Source organism: Catharus ustulatus, chromosome 3 (genome assembly GCF_009819885.2).
Source record: "Catharus ustulatus isolate bCatUst1 chromosome 3, bCatUst1.pri.v2, whole genome shotgun sequence".
NCBI lineage: Eukaryota > Metazoa > Chordata > Aves > Passeriformes > Turdidae > Catharus > Catharus ustulatus.
The window spans coordinates 21818475-21841692 of NC_046223.1; the positions used below are offsets into that span (position 1 = coordinate 21818475).

The following is a 23218-nucleotide window of genomic DNA, read 5'->3' on the forward strand; positions in this document are numbered from 1 at the left end:
TATTTGGAGGAAGAGCTCTTTTCTGCAAGTCGCTTAGCGTTTCACCTGACTGTGATGCATGGTGGATATTTTGTGTTTTGAAAGCCAGACTTATTGGGGTGTTCCATGTGCACACCCAGAAATAATAACCACTTTTCTTAGGGCTTCAGTCTCAAGCATTTCTGGAGCTGTGGCAGGATTGATAGCTGTCTCGCTCTGCAGAGGCCAAAGCGAATGTCTTGTTAGTAGCAGAGTAAGTGGTCCTGTGCCATCACTTATTTCTCAGCTGTACTCATGGCATTTCATGTGCTCTCAGCCATGTGTGTTGTTTCTTTAAATCCTGCTCAGTTCCTTGATTTATCAGTTTTCTGTAGACTTTTGTTCAAGTAGTCCCAAATGCTATCCTGTTTCAAATAGATGCATCCTTATCAGCAAATAGTCTTTCATCAATAGTTTTAACTCTTTCACGTAACTGCATATGTTCACTTTGACCACCTCCTCTTTAAAATACTGGTTTTTTTTCTTTTTAATGAGGATGATATTTAGGAAATCTCCTAGAATTTCTCCTGAATCATTCTGTCTTTTTTGTGACAAAATACCTTTTATCCACATTATTAGATAGGAATATTTTTCTTTTTCTCTTCTCTTACTTCTTTCTTTTTTTTTTTCCCTGAGAGAGAAAATTCTTCTCAGGGAATCCCTAGTTTTTTAGTTTGTCAAAGATAGCGAGACTGCATGCAATCTTATTTCTTGCTGCTTTGATTGATGGATGTGTACAATCCTGAAAACAGAAATACAGAATGTAGAACATATTTGTATAGAAGTATAGCCTAGAAATTATAAATGCACAAGAAAGATGTATTTGTAAATGTAGAAACTGCAATAATGAAAAGCCTTTTATGCAATGACTAAACTTAACATGTAATAACAAGTGCAGTGTGTGTTCCTTAAAAAGCCTAGAAGTGTTTATATACAGGTAGGTAAATTTTATAACTGTCTATGATAATGACACCTTAATAGCTAAGGATATTATTAATGTATTTTTAAAACTGATACGTGGAGATCTGTTATTTTAATGGAGAGTATATGTTGTAAATTAACCTGTAACTTTCAATCCTCTCACTTTGTGTTTTCAGAAAAGCATGCTTGAATTATTATACATTTATTTTGGCATTTTAGTGCACCCAAACATTGTGAGCATTAGTTCATCGTACATCACGAACATATGACTATTGTATGGAACCAATTTTAGGTATAGGAAGTTCAGCAAGTATTGTGCCTTGGTGGTTGCCAGATCACTGACATGCTTGCTAAATCCTATGCACAGTGCTTCCGTTTGCTGGGTTACTCATTGAGCTTTTAATAGTCAACTTAATTTTAGTGAAGGTTCAGTTTAGTAACTCTTGCAATTAGTGGAAAATACTGCCAGCATTCATCTGGTAAACCATATTACTTATGAAAGGCACACATGGGGTGTGTGCGGAGGTAAAAGATAATGGATCGATTCTGGTGGATCCCATCGTGACTGGCCTTTAAGGGTAAATTACAGAACATTGTAATCATTGGGGGTAACCTTGCAGAAAATGGAATCTCGAGTTTGCATGTAGGAGGAAGTTTGGTCTCCTTGCTCACCATTGCTTCCCAACACCAATAGCGGCTCCGTGCCTGGGGTCCTTGGCTGCCTGTTGGGCCGTGGGCATTGTGCGTGAGGTGCTGCTCCTGAGATGGGCTTAGAGCCCTCAGAAAACCAAGGGCTCCTACCTTCAGGGCAAGCTTTAGAGTCTTGTTTGTTTGCTTTTTCTTTTGAAAACAAACTGAGGTATCAGAGGCAAGTCTGTTGCTTGACTCTTCCAAGGTAGTTTTATGGGTTGTTTAATGGGTACAGGTAGACTACTCCAGGTGAGATTTTTTACCCTCATATAACATGGAGATATGATTTCAGCCAGCCTATTATTGTCCTGAGAAATGAAATACTGGGGACAATAACCATAACTATGGAATAACTTGGAAATAAAGGCAAAGGCACAACCAAGTGCAGTGAGAGAACATTTTTCTTTTTTGCTAGATGAATAGGTTAAAATGAATGCATCTGTCTGATGTTACTGGAAAACCAAAACCATGTGTTCCCACAGGATGGACACTACAAGGACAGTTACAGCAGTGTCTTGCCCTGTCAATGGTGCTCATGTCAGATCTGGGATTTCTCTGATCCATGAATACTCAATGTCTCTGACAAAATAAATAGGACTTGTATAATAGAGGAGGCACAAGGGCATATGCTGTCTTTATCATAATTGTGTCTCTTGCTCAGAGGTAAATGCCAGTTACTTGTGAGTGGAGAGAAATTCAGGAGTGCATGTCCCAATCCAGTCTATTGGGCTACAAGTTGCTGTCTGGAACCTGCGTTGTGTGTGCAGGGTCCTATCCTAGTTAGAAATACATTGGCTTAAATAAAGGTAATAATATTTTGTTGCCTTAGAAACCTAATGCAGAAAAACAGGGACTGTTGATAGACCCCCTACTGAGTTGGGTGAAGAACAGACAGCAGAGAACTCTGATTTGTAGAAGGATGTAGAAGATCTTTGGATATGAAATCACTTCCCAAGCTGTCTTGGCTTCACTGAGATTGGTGGGAATCAGTCTGGAGGTCACTGTAGGTTCTGCACACTTGGCTGCTGCTCTTGCCAGTGACAGAAGCCCCAGCAGAATCCTCACCATCACGTTAGGTTTGATCTTTACAGGTAAGGTATCACTGCTGATAATACTGTGGAATAAAAAATTACTGCCAAAGACAGGGGGCTTAAAACTTTCTTTTTTGCATTTTGATGCTGTTATTCTGAGTGATACCAGTGTAGAAATTGAAACATCCTTGGGGCTTTTTACAAAGGAAGGCAAGAATGTTGTCTGTTTCCCCATTTTTTTTTTTTCCAGTTACAGGAAGCTGGGGATCAAGGTTTTGGATGCTAAACACAAGAGACCTTGAAAAAGGAAAAAATAGCCATACCTCCCTTAGAAGAATATTTGTTAGTTTGTAAAGTTATGTGAATTCCTTGGCAGAAAGGAGTCGTAAGAAATTTCAGGCAGTTATTCCTTGGTGACAGAAGTCTCTAGGCTTCTCTTAGTCTCCTTTATTTATAACAAAACCTTTGAATATCATTTCCAAGATGTTCTGCTATCAGAAACTAAGTGATAATGAGGACAGAGGGTAGGTCATGAGTCTGCAAATAAGTGTGAGATGGTAAGCTTAACCTACCAGGTGAAAGAAAAGTCAGTATAGCAACTACATGAACACTTCAAAGCATGCACCTAGTTTGCTGCACTAACTTAATTATCTCTGCTATAGATATGTTTGACAAACATATCTATAGCCCAGATCCTGTTACTTCTCAGTGGGAAATATCAGAAGGCTTCTGTTTGGTTGCCAGTTGACTGAATCCTTCCTTCTACTTTCTTGCATTAGTCTTTTCAAGGACTCTGCCTACCTCTTTGCTGATCTGATGAACAGAAACTTACTTCTTTCTGTTTCATGGTGGAAAATATTGTAAGATGGAGAATGATGCAGACTAATGGGATGGGTGTAAAATGATTTTTAAGGAAATCTGCTTAGGATTTAATCAAAGCCAATCAAAAATAAGCTTTTATCACTTGTACTGAATCAACTGTGTTCTGGTGTCAGAACTATTTCTCAGCAAGCATCTTGCTTCCTCTGTGTAATAGTACAGGGTGTTTTTGAGCATCCCAGTGTTGTCAACTTTCTCCACAAACAGTGTGATGTGAAATACAAAGAGGCAGGAGTACTCCAGCTCTTCCATCACACAGAAACGCAAGCCTGTGCCCTGTTCTTTGACACTAAAACATGGCCTGCTGTTGGCCAGTGGGATTTAATAGGCAAAGACTGTGGGGAACTTTTCAGCTTTTTAGTCTTTCTGCTTCTGTAGTCTGTTACGCAGGGAGGTATAGTTTTTAAACGTGGTCATTTTTAATTCGTGTCCCTGGAGTCTGGCTGACAGATTGGGAGTGCGGAGGACGGGAGTGGGCTGAAAAGACAAGCTGAAAACACAGGATGTATACATACATTAAAATGGAGCAAAACAAAAATAAGCTAACTTAGGTGAACACAGATGGGATCTGTTTCAGGGCCACTCTTAACACCTGTTTTGGATGGCCTGTGGTGAAAATCATTAGCTTAAAAAGATGCTATTTATGTCTTCCCTGAACCGAGTTTACACAAGCACCATCAGTTCTAACTGGAGAGAACTGGAGATAAAATTTTGGTAGTTTTTTTCCTTTTTTTTTCTCTTTTTTTTTTTTTTTTTTTTTTTTGGGTGGGGGGGTTGAGCGTCTGAACAATAGTATTTTCACTGCCAACCTTAAAGCACCCCAACCAAGTAAAAAAGCTTTGACGAGTGTTTGTTTTGATATGCCGTTTCTATTAGTTACAGCCCTTCATCAGAAGCCCATAGGCATTGAAATAAAAGTTGTTCAACAAATATTTTAAAATCATCAATGCGGTTTCATAGGTGTAAATCTAAAATCCATCCTCAGCCTTTTGAGGTGTTACTGTGGATTCCCACTTTTGCAGCAAAGAGCAGAACTTGTTGACAGAAGCTTTCTGATTTGAGAATGCAGGTTAACATAGGAATGTTTTATCAACTGGCTTTGCTCCCCATGCTGATTTTGACAGGTCATGCTGAAAGTAAGATTTCAAGCTTTCCAAATATTTCTGCTCCATGTTGGCATTTGAATTTTGTTATGAAACACTCCTCCTGTGATAATTTCTGCAAGCTTGTCTCTTTTGGAGGAAGGTATTGACTTTTCCCTATTTCTATGAAACTCTTCTTGGTTTTATCTTTGTTTCCTCTATCATAATATTTTTCATTGTCTCTTGGTGATTGTTAAACCTATTTTTTTTCTTGTATCAAGGTTTTGAGAAGAGGCATTTATGGCTTGATTATTGACTATATTCCTACTGTAACTGAAAGGAGGACTGCATCTTGAGTGAAGTATTACTTGCATATGTAGTATAGTTACATAGTAACATAGGTGCATGGTAAGCTGTTGCTTTTGTACACGGAATGCCTGAAACAATGTATTAAAAGCAATCAGTGCATAGGAAATGAAGGAAAAACTATTCCTTTAATTCACATATGCATCTCTCCATGCCAGCTGCAAGGGAATTGTGCTCATGCTTGGAGGTAGTAATGCAGTCTAATGGAAAGAGCAAATGCCTAGGAGTAGCTTGCATTCTGGCTCTTCCCAATCTGCACACCTTTGTGAAGTATTTTGAGATTTCTGGATGATAGAAAGAGATAAATATTATTTAAGCCTGCTTAGGTAGATAGTAGGCTTTAGTCTGTATTATTTTTGGTTTGTGTATTACATGAATAGAGTGAGAAACTGCTAGTAGAGTCTTTTGTTCTTGCATACTGCACTCCTATTTGGCATCTCTTTTTTTCTTAATTTTATTGGGTGGTAAAGAATACAGTAGTTACTTGAGCAATGAGGAGGTGCATAAATAGCAAACATATTGAACCGTGAACAGGAGCTGGTTTTTTGGATGCCTCTGGAAGAGTGATGATCCTCTTGGTGTGTTACTGTGGGGAAGTGACAGGTGTGTGCTGTCCCGTGATTGTCCATGGAGTTGGTACTTCTTCAGTGCCCAGCAATGTGCTCCCTGTCCTGCTTTGCTAAAAGGCCACTTATCTAAACAGTGACAGGAGATCCAAGGGTAGCTTCAGAGCCCCAGAGATGACAGATCTGTATTTATGGCTTTAATGGTTTATGTGCAGCTCAAAATCATAACCTGTAGGATAGGATTTCCCAACTTCCACCATCACAGGGGGACTTTTCCTGCTGTGCCATGTCATGGCTGCAGCAGACCTCTTTTCTATCTGAACTATGCACAGAAGACCTGTACAGCAGCTCAGGCAGCACGGGCTGCCCAAATACTCAGTTTGCCCTTCCCTCTGGGATGAGGGCAGCAGGCTGGATTTTTCCATATCGACATGTAATAGCTCACTTAGTACAAGAAACATGCAATGTAGCTGGAGAACCTTGCTCTGAGTAATCATCTGTAACTGCAAGTGAAGATTTCTAAAAGCAGATCAGTAATCTGGAAAAATTGTATGTATTTTGTTAAAGGAAGTCTCTGAGCCACAAATAGATGGATGTTGGGAAGAGTAGTCTGGGGAATTGTCACTATACTCCTGCTCCATGACCTTCACTAAGCATCTGCTGCTTGCCATGGGCCTGGACAAGCCAATCAGCCTAAGTGGCCCTTTGGTTTCACCTGCTGGGGCCATTCTAGGTGCAGCAGGGCACAGATGACTGTGAATGTATGTGTGTGTATGTGCAGGGGTGGCTGAGTGGACATTCACTGACGAGTGTACAGCAGTGAGCACATAACTGCAGCACATCAGCATCCCTTTTCTGACACTTTGTCTTATTTTCATGCTTTTTTCCCCAATGTTCTTGACTGCTTGAAGACCAGCATATTCAACAAGCTTATTTACCCTTTGTTCTTTGGGTGCCTCCTGTAGTGAGAACCTAAACTACTGCAATTCTAACCCCATGTTTGCAATTCAGTTTGTATGGTTACCAGAGTGCCATGGACTATTTCAATAATAATTATTATTATTGTTGTTGTTGTTGTCATTTTGTTTAATTTACTTCTTGGTTAAGAAGCTGTAAAAATAAGGCCAGGCTCTGACAAAAAGAGATGGGCTAAAACTGATGGTAGATAGTCTCTTACCACATCAGAAATGGAGATGGGACCCTTGCATCAGCTTTTAATGTCTTACAAAGCAGGGGTTGACACTTCCCTTCAGTGTGGACTATGAATATTGTTTTTGTGAATGGCAGAATGTCATCCTGTGGCACAGTGATTTCACCTGCTCATTTTTAAGGGACTGTCCCACCTCTAAAGCTTCTGTAAAATATTATTTAGTTTATTAAAACCCATACTTGTCTCCAAAATATCCTTGTCTAGAGTTTCTACAATGTCTTTAGAGGCTTGATGCATGATGGAATTTTTTTTATCAGGCACCTGCTTTCTTTGCCTAGCTCAGTTATGCAGCAAGGTTGTTTTTACAGTATTAAGAAGTGAGCAATATATTCCATATGCCACCAAGCTTTGTAAAGAATCCTGCTGATGACAATTTCACAGCTGCTGAGAAATAGGCCAAGCCTTCCCTATAAAGTGACAGTAAGGAAAAGAATATCTATTCCATTCGTATTGGCCATGCATCCTCCCCAACTTTTTCCCTCTTGAAGGAAAATGTTAGCCCTTCCGAACTATGGAACAACAGATGGTGACAGAAACCAATTTCTACTGCAAAGCCATTTGGTCAGGAAGTATCAAAAAATGTTTTGGAATTGTGAAAATGAATTCTTGGCTGCAGGGCTACCAGCAGCCTACTAGAAATAAGACATGAAGGAACTGACTAACGAACCCAAGAGCCTGCTTGGCCTGGAGAGAAATGGCTATGATCAAACATTTTGGGTATTAGGAACTTCATATACGTAGGGTCTGGACTTCAGAAGTGTTCTGAGTATTATGGATGTTACACGGATTAGGTTCTTAATTTCTGGTCACTGGTTGCTTGACCAGCTACCAAGAAAGTAGCCTTCAAAATATGCAGAATGACCTCCAGCTGAGACAAGCTTAATATAGCTCCTCCTGGCCTAGTCAGGTGGAACCTTCCCTTTTGGCTCAGCCGATTTGCTGCCCACAGACCATGAAAGTCCCAGGGATCTGGTAACATACAGGGACACAAAATTAATGCAGAAACAGCACAGGTTACTCTACTCACGGGTTGTGTTTAGTAGGTTTTGTGTCTGCAAGTTGCTGGATGCAGCAGGTTCCTTTGGTGATTCCTGTACCTCACCAAATGCATCTCCTTGGAGAGCAGTTTGAGAACAAGAATGTGTTTATTTTTTGGAAGTGCACCATAGTTGTTTGTCTGTGCCATTAACTCTCTGAAATAAACAGCAACATGTTTTTTCCCTCAGAATTTCCCTAGTGAGTCTTAGCCACTCCTGTAGAAAATGGCTTGAGAGAACTCCCCATACATGTGGAACATAAATGATAGTAGCTGAGCCATCTTGTTTTATCTGTGCTGTTATAAACGTATACCAAATTATACGGTAATGTCATGTCACCAGAAACACAGAGCAGATGGAAGTATCTTTCCACATATTGACTCATGTTACTCTGATAAAAGGAATTTGTGTCTCTCCTTCTGTCAAGCCTGCTAGCCTCTGGCAAGGGATGCAAGCCTCGGTGAGGAGAACTTTACCAATAATGTTCAAGTGACCATCTGATTAAAATATACTATCACTGGTCAGTATAGTTAGCCTGAACCAACGAATGTTTGGAGTAGCCAGTTCTATTTCTTATGTCTGTGTAAAGTTAATTAAACCAGGAAATGCTGTTCCAGGTTGAGGAGATGCTGGGAATTAACCCTTGAGGAAGTAGATATTTGGATTTTACAAAGATCCTTTCAAGGCCCCGGTATTGGGCCCTTTGGAGATTAATCCCACTAAAGCAAGTGCCAGGTCTCCAAACTGTAGGTTATTATAAAAAAGTGACACACCCTGAACATAGGTTGCAAATGCTGTGTATTAGCCACCAAAAATATGATTTTCAAAGTGCCAGGAAAATCCTGACAAATAAAATAACTACAGTTGTGCCGTGAGCGTCTGAAAAGCAAACACCCTCCGTATTTCTGTTTGTGGTGTTTGACTTGATGAGAGCACAGTTTTCAGATTGAAAACGCATAAAGCTGAAGTCAAAAGGGAGTCAGTGTAATCATTAACTGACTCACCTTCTAGATGTGACAAGTAATGAACCATTCTAAACTTGCCTGGAGCTTTCTTTGGGACAATACCCATAGGGGAAACCCTCTTACGCTCAAGTGAAGCATTGTCAAATGGGCCCTCTATTTCCCCCAAATGCCAGCTCTTTTCTGTCTTGTCTCTAACCACCTGAGGACATATAACTGCTGATCTCAGCATCCCAGCCAACATTTGCATCTCGGGGCTCAAGTACAGGATAGTAAAATCCCCAACACAGCCGTTTTTACAAAAATTTCATATGCTTTTTGTTTGATTCTTTTCTTCTTATTAGCCTGCTCCCACAATGGGGAAGTGTTTTAACTGCCCGTGCTGGGATTTTCATGTTAGCAAACCTCTTTAACCAGCATTTGGCTCTTTCCACTTTCTTACTTTGATTTGGATGACTGCCTGAAGCACCTGCTAATGGCCTGAAGCGTTGGAGCCGAAATTTGCAGTTTGTGTCCCACGCTCACTCTGTTTTGTTACCTGCCTTCTGGAGCACCTGCTCCGTGGTCTGGGCTCAAGAGCCTGCTTTCTACCTGCTGACAGCAGCACTCTTCACAAGCCTGCCTCTTCTCAGCTTTGTCCTGCACTTTGTCCTGCTCTCTGTAGCCCCTGCTTCAGCTTTGCCCAGGTCTTCAAGGTAACATCAGTGCATCCTGCGCGTTCTAGTGCTTGGGGTGTGCTTGAATCGTGTTCCCCCTGGTACTTAGGAACAAAGGTGACACCCAAGTAAATTGATGGTTGTGGTCATCCTAAAACCTTTGCTGTGGCATTCACCAGCAGCGTTTTTTAGTTTTTAGAAATAGGTTTTATAGGGAAAATGTGAACTAGGCCAGCTGGCTGAAATCAGCTTGTAGGTCAGCAGAGGTCAGAAGCCACGTGGCAATTCAGTGTTCAGGAAACATAGGAAAAAATGTGCCCACTTATCAGAGAGGGACCAAAAGAAGCTCAAAAGACCTGAGGAACACTCCTCCCTTTCTCCTGCTCCCGCTGCCTTTTGAGGCTCTGCAGGCTTTTCCATCAGGCTGTTCCTTAAGCCTACACTTAGGGAAGGCTGTTAAAAGTCTCTCTTTAGGCTGTGTGAGAAAATTCTCCTCCCTGTCAAGGGGCAAAGCTAATGGAGAATTTCAGGGGTAACAGCTTCCTATGGGAAATTTGCTTTCTATTCTACCTTGGGAAGCATTTGTTTTTTCACAGAGTCTTGGTCTGTGCCAAGGGTATTGTTTACATGGACCTTCACTTTCCAAAAAGGTAGTTTTGTTTCTGTAGAAAGATGTAGAAGGATGCTGTTAACAGCAACAGAAGAATTCAAGTATTGGCTTCCTGATGGTCCCCTTGCTAACAGGGTTATCCTCTTCCCCAGTGAGCTGTACTTCTTAATATAGCCACACTGTGCCCCCCACCCATCTTCCACATTGGTGTTGTGTGGGGTTTCCCCCAGGAATTGTCTCCCTGAGTGCCTGGGCTGCACACTGAGGCTTGTTCATACCAGAGACATCTGCTCTTGCAGAACTGGGCAGGGCAAGGATTGATTTTTTTTTTTCCCTTCTTGCTTTCCTTTGGTTGCCTCAAAATAACCCTAATTAATTTTATGGAGAGTTTAGTGTGCTCCCATCATGGGATTGCTCTTTGTGCGGATCTCTTGCATGCTATATTTAGGTATGGTTTTTGGAACACCATGTGACCCGAATCAGATAACTTCTGAACTACTAATCATGTCTTTGACTCCCTCCGTGGCTTTGGGGCATTTTATGGTTGTTTTCTTACATACAGAATGAAAACAGATATACTCATCTGCTTTGTAAGAGCTTCTGCCAGGGTTAACAAATATTTAAGACATTGGTTTAAACTAAGTTTGATTTTATTGTTTCTACTGTAATCTTATTTTTATTGTTTCTTAGATGTTTGCCTTTCTAAAAGGATTTGTTACCATCTTAATTTTCCTTAATGGATGCCCCTATTTCTACATTTTAAAAGAAATTAGTTTCTTCTGTGTTGTAGATGAAAATAGGGCAGAAAGAAAAAAGCTGAATGCCCTCATTTCCTGCCCCACACAAATTTTTTTCCTATCTTTACTAGTGATCGATCCGTGGAGATGAAAAGCCCAAAGCATTGATCTGAACTATTTCCCCTTGTGCTAGCTACATCCCTTTTTTAACACAGGAAGTTAGTTATCTGCTTGGTTTTTTCCTGAGTTTTTGGAGTTGTGCAGCCTGACTTGTATCCTGTCCTCTTGCACTGCTCGAGGCCACTCCAGCCCTGGAGGAAGCTGAGCTCCCTTTGGCTCCACATGCAGCATGGCTGGGGTTTGGAGACTGTGGGACATTTCAAGGCATCATCTCTTTGTTGTTCATGTCCATAATTGCTGCTTTCTGTGTCCTGGGTAGTTCTGCAGGGAGCTGGAGTACTGGGATTTCTTCTGGCTTCACCTTTTATTTTGCCAACCCTTTAAGACCTTTTCATAGGCAAATGGATCAAAAGACCTGTTTGGCCTTTCAGTGGCAGGGAAGGAGCTCAGTTTGACCAGATAGCTAGTCAGATAAAGAAGAGAAGAAATTATGGCAGTATTTCCCATCCTTTAGGAAGTAGTGAACAGAGAGGAAGAGGATTCTTCCTTATTTAAGTCAAATTTATTGTCTAATTATAAATAGTAGCTCTCCCCCCCCGCCTTTTTTTAATGCCTTCAGAATTAAATCCTTTGCCCAAGTGCTTATTCTTTCCCTCCTACAATGGCAGTAAAAAGCAAAATAATAAATAAAAACTCAGCTCTGAGAAAAAGGCTGATAATGAAATATCTGCCAAAGGCTCTGCAATATGTGTCTGTCAGAGAAAAAAGGCAAACATTCTTATATTTGAATCTCTGAAATGTAACTGCACCAGACTAGTTGGGGAAAATTTGTTTGAAGATGTATTACGTTCCACGATCAAATGGAAAAAATGGCACCTGTCATCATATTTAGAAAACAGCTGGGTAACATGGCCAAGTGCCATAGTCTCTTTTCACATGGCCTTTATGCTGAAACCATCCAAGCTCCATTCTCAGCAACTGGAGAAACCCTGTGCCTTTAAATGGTTACAGAAACATCTACTTAGGGGCCAGCTCTTATTGCAGCAAAGCCTGCTTCTGATGCTTCTAATTAGCAGTTAATGGATTATACTTTACTTTTATAACCAACCCAGCAGGCACTCTTCTATAGTATTTTTCAGCTATTTTTGGTAGAAGATATATGCAATTGCGCAGCTCTTCATGCTTTCATTTTGAGCATGCAGAAAATATTAGAAATAAAGCACTATCTGAGATTATTTTGCCACTCAAATGCTGAAGTCCGATTATGCATTTCCTAAATGTATTTTTTTTTCATCTAATATCTTAGAAAACTGTAATGGGTTAATTGTCCTATCTGATCTAGACTTTGATGCAGAATCCTATAAATACATATTTATTGTTAATTAAAATATTTATGTACCCAGTGAGTGAAAAGCCTGGTTTTTTAGACTTGCAAACACACCTCCAGTATGTATTAATTTAGGAAAAAATGTTTTTCTAGGTGAGTCCAGTACGGGTACATTCAGAAGTTTAGATGGGCATGTAGAAACTAATGATTTTTATCCTTGCTTGGAATTAAAATAGCAGTGAGGTTAGTAGCATTAAAGATTTGCAATGCTATGTGTGTGTGTGTCCCCATACACATGTGGGTATATATGTGTCTATATTGTATATATACAATATCCATAGTATCTATATCAACTTGGGCATGTGAATATAAATCTATGTTTAATGAAGAAGTAAATTTTCATAGGTTTTGGTTGGAAGTTTATACTATTCCCCCCTCAGGGAATGAATCTGATGTCAGTTTGTAGCAGGAAACCTGGTTTGCTGAGACTCTCTTAGAACCTGCTCTGTTCACTCAGGCCATGCTTCCAGTAGGACAAGGTCTAACATTGGTTAAACTGGAACAGGAGAGGGAGCTCTCACAGCACTGGCCAGGAAAGGGGAGGCTGAGGTACCCAAGCCTAGGAAAAGAGGGGTAGAGGCCACCAGCTGCAGGTAAGATGTGCCATCACTTTGTTCCTAATTACTGTGGTCCCTTCACCAAAGTGGCTTCTCCATCTCTTACTTGTGTCACACACACCAAAAAATTAAAAAAAAAAAAAAAACAGAAAGAAATTGGCTTTAAAAGACAAGGAATAGCTTAAGAGAGAAGCAGTTGCAGGTTAGTTGATGAGAAGCTCAATAAAACCCATCCATGTGCTCTTGCATCCCAGAAAGCCACCATATCTTGGGCTACAACAGAAGCAGCACGGCGAGCAGGTTGAGGGAGGGGATTCTCCTGCTCTCCTCTGCTCTGGTGAGTGCTGCATCCAGCTCTTGAGTCCCCAGCATGGGAGGATCCATTAGAGTGAGTCTGGAGGAGGCCACAAAGATGCTCCTAGGACTGAAGCACTTCTGTGTAGAGAGAAGTTGGGATTGTCTAGCCTGGAGAAGAGAAAGCCCTGAGGAGATTTTATAGTCTTCAGTACCTGAAGGTGACCTGTAAGAATGAACAGGGGCATTCTTTTAGCAGGGTATAATGGTAGGACAAGGGAAAATGGCTTTGAACTGACAGAGGGCAGGTTTAGATGAGATATTAGGGAGAAATGTTTTACTGTGAGGATGATGGAACTGGTTGCCAAGAGAAACTGGATGCTTCAACCCTTGCAGTTTTCAAGGCCTGGTTGGATGGTGCTTAGAGCAGCCTGGTCTAGTGGAAGCTGTCTCTGCCCATTGGAGTGGGGTTGGAGCTAGATGACCATTAAGGTCCTTCCAACCCAACCCATTCCATTATTTTATGGTATTATTACTTGCAGCAAAGGAAGCGCCACCTGCAAGACTCCTGCTTTTAAAAGCACTGCACTTGCTGGGTACAAGACCGTACAGCACTAAACTGCTGTGGTCATGTTGGTTGAATGCAGTGGATTTTAAAAGGCTCTCCAGAAAAAAAAAAAATATTTTTACACTATTATTTTTACAGAGCAAAGGCTGAAAAGGAAGGGAAGGAAGAGGAAAAGGAAAGGTTGGATAGTGGTTATTATGTGAAATAGTTCCCCGACTGTGATGAGACATGGGCAACTTACTTTCTGTCCTGGTTCTTGAGGAGGATGGGCTTTTCCTCTGTCATGTAACATCCCAGTGGAGTAGGAGGAGGAGGCTGGCTGTGCAGGGGATGAAGAGCTGTTGTTTCCCTGCCCCTCGCAGTGCCTATCTGTTCTGTAGGTGGGGAGCAAATGTATATGTGCTGGGCAGGGCCAGTCACACCTTGTTCTGGAGCAGGTCCTCACTGTTATTGCACATTCCTTTCCATTTTCTTCAGGACAGTGCAGCAGAGGACTACCCCGTTCTTGAATCAAGGCCATAGTTGAGCCTCTCTGCATTTGTTTCATGTTTGGTCACTTGTAATCAGCAGAAGTTCTTCTGACATGCTCAAATGTGCTGTTATGTTTCCTTTAAGAAATAATGAGATTAATTAATCTTTTTTCATTTCCCCTTAAAAGAGCTCTCTCTCCCTTAGCTCTTTCTCCCAAAACTTCTGCAAAGGCAAAGTCCATCTTTGTGCTTGCACTGTCTTGTCATAGTGCACTGTAAATGGTGTATGAGAGCTGCAGGATTTGCCTTTTCTCAGCCTCTGTCTGAAGTGTTGGTCGAAGCATGTGGCTCCTTAGAGCTGCATTGCTGACCTCCACATCTGAGTAGTGAAGACAAGTCTGAGACATCTCAAGTTCAGTGACAGCATCCCGAGATCTCCATCAGCCAGCGCTCTGGGATTACCCTTCCGAGTTTTGTCTCTCAGCAGTTTTGTGCCAGGCAAGCCAAGCTTTGCAGTAGTTGAGGTTATTGAGGAGAACTTCATCCAGAAGACTAAGGCTCCCTCAAGCAGAGTTTGGTTTGAGTTCTCAGCAGGTCAGCGTGGGAAGCTCTCCATAAAAGCTGAACTTTGATGTTGTCAGCCAAGACAGAGTCAGAAGATTTGGGAACTTTTTTTTCCCTCTTTATAATTATATGAAACGCAGGAGACCTGTGAATAGGGTATTTTTAGATTGTACTTTGAAATATACAGTATCATAGTATGACAGCAAATTAAAATTCTTATCAAATCCTTTTTTTTTTTTCTTTTAAGAAATATAATGTAACTCATAGTAGAAAGTTCAATAAAGAGCAGTGTGCACAGGAATTCTGCTCTTATTACTAAATGAAACACCACTGGTTGCTCTCATTTAGATGAACTCTTTTGGAAGTTCTTTTTTTTAAGGCTAGCGGATTGGACTTCTAATTTTAACTCCTATGGTTTATAATTAGAAACATTTCCAAACTTGTTTACAAACACCTGCACTTGACAGTATGTGTCTGCAATTTTAGAAGGACTCACTTGTCACTTCCAGTGGGAGTTGAGAGGGCATCTGAGTTCTTTGTGTTTGTACAGTACTGGACAAGAGTGCATTTTTTAAAATGAGAGTATGAGAATTTGATGTTTTGTGAGGGGGTTGCATGCACCTAATCAGCAAACAGGTCTTATTGAGTAGTTGTGGATTATTACAAAGTCAGTAGGATTGATTGTTAGTGGTCATTTGGAGCAAGATCTGAAGTGGCACCCAAAGGAGAAATTCCAAGAACTAATTTTAGCAGTTGAGCCTCTCAGTTGGGAAAGATGCTTTACAGGTTTTCTGTTTTTATTTTTACTTAAGACATATTACTTTCTTGCCAGCTGTCCTTAGGGAGTTATTCAGAAAGAGTTTTAAATGACTTTTGAAAAAATGATTGCATTGTTATTTTGTATGAATTTGGAAGTAAGTTGCTGAGTGTATAGTGAATGGTAGAGCATGGTTCCCTTTGCTCCTGAGTGGGATGTGTGTGTTAAACAAGTCTGTATGCAACTTGTTTGCAGTCTGGTGAATATCATACTATGTTTTTCACTGGTCAAGTGTATAATCACATCGGAAATGATCAGAATACTTTACCAAAATTTAAAAAAAAAAATCCTTTTGGCACTTTACATCTGAATTTTAGCTGCATCACATAGGTTAACAATGTTGCATATCAATTTCTAGTGTAATGGGAAAGATTGTTGTTGCTAAAAATTGATGCTGTGTGGGAGGGAGTGAGGAAGAACCCTCCAAATATGCTTCAAGGGTACACCTGAACTAGAAGCAGTCAAAGCAGGCTTAAGCAATACTGGCATAAGGTGTCCTATTGATTGCTTAATGCTTGTGTTGTTCCTAATTAGTATGAAAAACTCTGGTTAATTAGACCAGCTTGTTTGGCTGTTATGTCCTCTACCAGGAACTATGGTCTTAGAGAAACTCCAGTATAGAAATGGATAAGGAAGCCCCAAAGCAGAATGTTTTTATTTTCTGCTGTTCTGGTGTGCATAGAAGCATGGACCTGGATCCATTTGAGGAATCCACATTTATGTCAAAGGATCATGTCCTCAGAGGCACTAACTCTCTATCAATTTCCCTGAGAATGGGTATAAGTGGAATTAAGCACCTAAATACCTTAGTGTATGCTTGTTCTTTGAAGGCAAACCTGCAGTGTGCAGCCTGTATGTTGTGCTTGACCCTCTGCAGAGCTCGTAACAAACACTCACTGGGGGGCTCTTCCAAAGCAATTGCTCAAAAGTAAACAAACAGATAATTACATAAAGCTTTTGGAGCATGATGCACAGATCTGAAGAATTAGGTTTTGCCTTCTGTAAACCAGCCTCATAGCTGTGTTTCTGAATTCCTTTAAGGAGCTACAGTTGTAACAAGGATTCAGTTTCTGTAGCAAACAGACTTTAAAAAATTTTTACTTTTGAAACAAGTAGGCTAGATAAAATTATGATGTTACTTAGATACTGCACAGCATAATTTCTTAGCAAGTATAGCTGCAATTAATAAATTGTGTTGTAACCATATTAGGCTGTTACCATGTTTGAAAATAGCTTCAAACACAGCTTACAAGCTCCGGTGTTGTCAGGGTCCCAGTTTATCCGAGTTAGAAATAAACGACATTTTAGAAATGGCTCATGATTCAAATATGACCATAGAAATTAGACTTAGGTGGAATTTAATACCACTTCTTGTTTAACTAGAAATTTCTCTTTTAATGATGAATTCTATCTGGAAGTAGCACTTTCACAAGTACTGATGTACTGCAAGAAATGTCAGTGTTTTCAGTTTTCCTCTATTTCTGTTTGCTTGTGTCTGCTCTATGCCCACTTTCTTAAGTGTTAATATGTAGAAATATTTCCAAAAAGTTAGAGGAAGCTTGAAAGCAAGATCTATGCAAGTGTATAAAGATCCAATGATCCAGCAATGCCTTGAAAATGGGCAAAAACCTCTTTGATATCAGAAATCTTGACTGACCATGAAGTTAGTGAGAAGATTTCTCAGATGTACCTGATAAGAAAGAAAGACCTCTATGGAATAATTGTGGAGCTTATCTTACCTGCATGGTCTTGACCAATTCTTCAGGGTTAACGTTTGGTGTACATGTGAAGCAATCTGTTCTCAGGATAATCTGCCTGGTTCCCTATAGGGAAACTGCATGGGAAAATCTTTTTTTGGGTGCATTTAAAATTATGTATCTTCCTGAGGAAGTGGTAATTAAAGTAAATACAGGAGCCATGAAAAGAAGGAGAACAGGCTAGAGAGTTCTGCTTTGGTTCTTCTTAAAAAATAACTTTAACTTCAGGTAAAATGATTGCTCCTCACAAAGGATCCCATGGTATGATTGAGTATTTTGAGCCACAGCATACATGGTATACCATAATTATCTGAGAATTGAATTAATGTTCAGGTAACTGGGCATATGAAGTATATCATATGCCATCACATACAAGAGAGGATTCTTGAGAAGGCAATATCTGGTCATGGTTTGAAATCAGCTGTCGGTATAAGGGGACAGCTTGTATATTGATTGGCAGAGGGAGTTAATGTAGGGTCCCAGCACTGGAGTTATGGTTGCATCTCCAGGGCTGGAACACATTGCAAATTCTTTGCCTGTGTCTCCCATGGTACATAGCTGTAAACCGGTCTTTGAAAGTCCATAAATAGGTAAAAACATGCATTTTCCATAGATGTAATGATGTTAAAGAGGGACTGTGGCTGTTACACAGACCTACTGCAAATTATCTGTAACTTAAATTTTTGCTTTTCTATTTTATTCCTGATACATATATTTTATGTGAGCAGCTTTTTCATACTTCTGTAGTGATTCCATGCCATAAAAATATGTGGGTTTGCTTAAAGCAACTGTTATGTTCAAGTTGTACCTGAGCTGAAGGGTTACCCAGAGCAAACGTATAAGAAGTGAAACTGCTCCAGGATAACGTGCCTTGGTTTAGGGGAGAGTTAATGATAAATTTATTTTCGTGACCTGTCTGCCAAATATTTGTACACTAATTAAGTCCTATTTTGAGGGCAGAGCATGTGATCTTGTAAGGAACCCCTTGTACAGGATGGTAAGGGTAAGAGGATTTTTGTCCTTAGTGAGTGCAAACCCCATCTCTTTCATGTAACATCACCTAAATATGTGCATTATTTCTGAGTAGCATTATTTCTAAGTAGAATGTGAATTCCTCAGCTCATGGAGTGGAGAAGTGGAGGCACTTCTTAAACTGGCTCATGGGAATAGCTGTAGCTAGCTCAGGTGTTAAAGTGTAGAGCGTTGGGGAAGAAACTGAACTGAATCAAGGCATAATCGTGGCTTTAACTTGATATAATGTCTTTTGCAGTATAGTAGAAAATGACCCTTATGACTAATGGTAGGAGCTGTTGTATAAGTAATCCAGCCGTGGTGCTGGTTGGTATCTTGCTTTTCACTTGAACCTCTCTGCGATGCAGGTCTTGGAGGAGTGAGTGCCTGGTGCAGTCTCTGCCTGACTCCTTGGTAAGTCATTCAAGTCTGTCTTTCTGTACAGTTACTTTCCAAACTGCTCAGCAAAAATAAGGAAATTTTTCATAGAGCGCTTTAAAAGAGAGCTGCTAATCAATTTTTCTTATTATTTTATGCCCTGTGATTTTTACACCACCCCCACCAGCTGGTTAATCATGCAAAAGCTGAACACTTCATTAGCCAGAACATGTTTGCCCATGGGCATTTCTGTAGTAAATTAGTTCTTTCTATTTATACAGGTAAGTCATGGCCAAAAGTCTTTAAGGTGCCAAAGGTAAGGGTTCGAATTAATTCTTTTTCAGAGTTTTCAAAAGAACTAGGTTTAACTTTGTGTGCTGTTGATTTGAAATTTCTTTTGAATTAAAGATAGTGTGGGTAAAAGAGCATTGTCAGGCTGTTCAGAGATGCATTGTGCCTTTTTAGAGCTCAAATATGGCCTTTGTAGTACAGGCTACCTTGAAAAAAAAACCCAAAAAGCCCAAAACGCATGCACTCACGTATATACATATATGTATATACATACATGTGTATATACATGCACAGTATCTTCATACAGAGACTGCTTCTTTGAGTGGCATGTGGCATATTGACCTGTGTTTTTCCTTTCTTACTCTGTGCCTTTTACACTATTAATTGAAAATATGTGGTTTGCAGATGCTTTTTTGCCTCAAATCAAATGGTGCCCTCTGAAAGCCTAGTTTAGCTTGACAATGAATTTAGCTTTCAGGCTTTGGCCATTGCAATATTGTTTGAATGCCACCATTTCCTGCAATCAATGTAATTTTATATCTACTTGGAATAGAAAGTCAAGATGGTGATTGCCTTAATTTAACTCAGTGTTGTATTCATTAAGGAGCTGATCCCGAATTCCTTTCAGATCAAAGTCTGTCTTGATTTCAGAGGAACCTTTCGGCTCACAAGGTGTGCAGTAGCCCTCTAAAATGTTGTCATTGTGACTAGTGAATAAAAACTAAATGTGTTGCTAAATTTAGGCTGTTGCTCATGTCAGCTTCCTTTTCCAAATGACGGTAAGTGCATTCCATAAATAGTATGCCTCTTATGTTGTCATATCTGTTTGGCTTGCTTTGCAGTATTTTACAGGATATTTGCAAATGAATTTTGTGTTCAGTAGGCAGGGGATGAAAATAACACTACTCATTGGGACTCCATTAACCCGCAGCTAATGAGGAACCATTTCGAGGGCTGGATGAGTGTAATTCAGATTAGCCTGCGTGCCAGGCTGCTCTGCTCCCGCTCAGGCTCGCCCCGTGCCACGCTCCCTGTGCCGTGCTCCGGACGGACGAGCCCGGAGCAGCGCGGCTCTGACACTGCTGCCTTTGGTCAGCTAAGCTTTCTGTGCTTCGCTTCCCCTTTTGGAAGGTAGGAGAGGAGAGGGTGTGTGTGTGTGTGTATGTGTGTGTGTGTGTGTGCATAGATAGGTGACAGTGATCTTGACCTCCATGGTTAGGTGCTTTGGGATGTAATGAAATAATCCTCAAACACTCCACTCGTGCTCCGCTCGTGGTTGATAGCATTGTTACTTGTAGAAAAGGGTACTACATGGTGACAGTGAAGGTGGTCCAGACTGGCCCTTAATTAATTTTATTTTCAAAATCTATATTAGTGACTGTCGTGAGGGCACCTGGGCACTTTACATCAATAAAATAATCAATTTAAAAAATGTGTAGACCAGAACTCTGTGTTCACTAACAAAACTCCTGTTCCCTGTTATGACTAAAGGTCAGTCCAAGGCTGGCCAAGCAGGCAGGACTCACATTCCTGCGCCTTGGCACTTGCCAGGCGCGGCTCTGGCGGAACACCACCGGCAGCAGCTTCCAGATGCCCTGCAGAGAGCGGCTCGCTGATGGCTGGGGACTTGTTAACCCCCTACGTGTCCCAAGCTGGTTTTGGGACTGAAGGAGAAGGTGGGCAAAGACCAATCCCAATGGACAAGGTGGCTTTGCCAGTTGCTGGCGCTCCACTAAAGTGCAGGGAGCAGGGACTTGGTGGAGCTGTGCTGCTGGAAGAGAGGGAGGAAAAAAGAGACTTTCTTCTGGAGAACAGGCTGGAGATCTCTTAACTGAAGAAACTATTGATAACAAATGTTACATTATGCAAGCTTAGCAAATCCTCTAGGAATATAATGCTTCCCAGTTCTTTCTTAGCATGTGTTAATATTTTATGATACCTGTGCATTAAGGGCCAGTTTCTACAATGTTTAAGTGAGTTTGAGCTGCTAAATTGCCTTTGTGGACTTTTAAAAAAACACTACTGGTCACAGCAAATTAACTCAATTCCCAATCTAACTTAACATGCTGATGATTTAAAATCAGATTTTTTTCTGTTTTTCATGTATTAAGTGAGCATGTGTAATTAAATTAAATGTTGATGCAAAGCTGCAGTTTACTTATTTCTATTAGGATATTTGAGACAATAATCCCACTTCAATACCTAATATCTAATTGTGCAAGCAGCACTGAAACTAGGAGTTCCTGGGCACTGGTGTAATTCTTTGAATGTGAAATGAAAATATATTTTCATGTCTTGAAATCCAATTGAACTCAAGCTGAGCTTAAAAATCCAAGATCTGATTCAGGAGAATTCAGTCCCATCTGGCTGGTGGGTAGCAGGTGTGCAGTGTGTGTTTGAGGGAGGGAGGTGATTGCAGGGAGTGAAACATTTCTCTTTTCCTGTAAAGCTTTAATTCCACTTTAATGCTGTGGTCTGAAGCTCTCTGCAGTTTAAGTTCTTGTGTAATTACCTACATCTATTGTTGGTCTCCATTTCTAGACAACATAATGGTGATGGTGAATGGCAGAAGCAAGTAAATGTCCAGCATTATGAAGAAATATGGTTTCTAATTCTCAAAGTTTGGATTTATTTTCTGTTACACCCAAGTCCCTTGTATGGGAGAGTGTGTTTTTACAAACTGATACAGACGTGATCCTTGAACACCAAATGAGAATGGTTTCATTGCAGCTTTCAGGATCAAGGTCTTTTGAGTATTTATATGTGTTCCCACTACAGCTCAGAGAACCTTTGTGTCTTGTATATTTTTATGAAAGAAAAAACCCTATATATTATGCAATTTCTGTTTTCATCCCATAATAGACAGGTTCTACATTTTTTATTACTGCAGTTATAATGAAGGAGGGTTTTTTAATCTTTGAAAGTATTTTAGCAATCTATTAAATACTTTTTACCTCATAACCTTAAGAAACTTCTCCCAGTTTTTCTCATTTTTCTTTCTCTTTCCCGTTCTTCATCTTTTGATCAGATACTGCCAGTCAACCCTTGCCTCTGCCTGGGAGCTTTTTGCTTGAGAGGTTCAAGAATCTGGTCCTCCTTGACTTTTGTCACTAGCTATCATGTCAGCTCCCTTTCACACTCCTATCAACTCTCCCTCTTCCAACTTTTAAATGTTTCCTCTTCTTTATATTTGTCCTCACCACTATGTAACTTTGTGCTAAAGAGTTCCTGCATATGAGTTTTTTATGGGAGTTGGCATGCAAAGCACTTCTTACTTAACAAAATAAGTAAGCAAGCATACTTCTTTTACAGTTTTTGAGTTCACATTACTACAGTAGATTACACTTTTGCTGCTGTATTTCACAGGTTTTTTTCATGGTGAACTGACTTAATTTCTAACGTAGAGTGGAGCTGGTGCTGTGTTGCCAAGGGAAGTCCATCTGGTTTGACAGATGAAATGATAAACATTTCTCTGGACATCCCTGTAAAGTTCTCCCTTTTGTTTGTTTGCTTTATGAAGTTAAATGGAAGAGGTCACCCCCTTTGACAGAGCAAATTCTTTTTTCTAGCAATCGGGCTTTGCAAGAAAACATTTTTTATTAAGCAAGTCATCCATACCACACCGTAGGCTGTTTGAGTGTAACAGTATGTTACAGTCTGCAAAGTTAATGCAGTTAATATTCAACTGAACTTTTGGGGGGTTGCTAATCCCTTAGGCGGGCTTAGCAGAAAGGGCAAACATATTTATAGCACTTTGAATCAGACTGCAGTGAACAAGTAAGAGTATGTGTTATACCATGCAAATGTTACACAATTTCAGGAAAACTCAGTGCATAATCATCTTTTAATAGTATTTAAGTTGATGAAGTATCTTGTCTTTAAGCAACAGAGTTGTTGGTTCAGTGGACAGCAAGTCTGTTAAAATGAAAGGTCCTGAGATTCTTTTCTGGTGGTAAGTTCTGAAGATTCTGAACAGATTTATGGGCTGTCTAATTAGGAGTTAACTGTATTCTTTAAGCTCTGTCATTTGTATTATTCCCTAATAGGATTTAATTGGACTTTGTCACATATCTGGCTATGGCTGAGTGTGTGCAGGGTTGTCAGCAGCCTCTTCCATGTAGACCTCGGTCTCTTCCTGTCTTTGTAGAAGTAAAAAGGTCATTCCTGAGGGATCTATGCTCCAGAGTGGAAGTGTGACACTGGACAGAGTTTGCTTTGGTTAGAGCCATGAGCAGCCCC

The 23218-nt window shown here is 40.3% G+C and overlaps 1 protein-coding gene across 7 annotated transcripts in view; it reads left to right on the forward strand.

The window, feature by feature from the left end:
• The window catches only part of ESRRG (estrogen related receptor gamma), a 369900-nt gene that overhangs the window by 14950 nt on the left and 331732 nt on the right, over positions 1-23218 (forward strand). For 2 of the 7 annotated variants that reach the window (XM_033054601.2, XM_033054594.2), the window contains one exon: positions 18679-18724. The exons of 4 other annotated variants lie outside the window; for them this stretch is intronic. The gene's annotated coding sequence lies outside the window, so the exon portion shown is untranslated. Of the gene's footprint in view, positions 1-18678; positions 18725-18979; positions 19005-23218 lie in introns of those variants that run through there. One more of the 7 variants, XM_033054596.2, reaches the window with a different exon arrangement.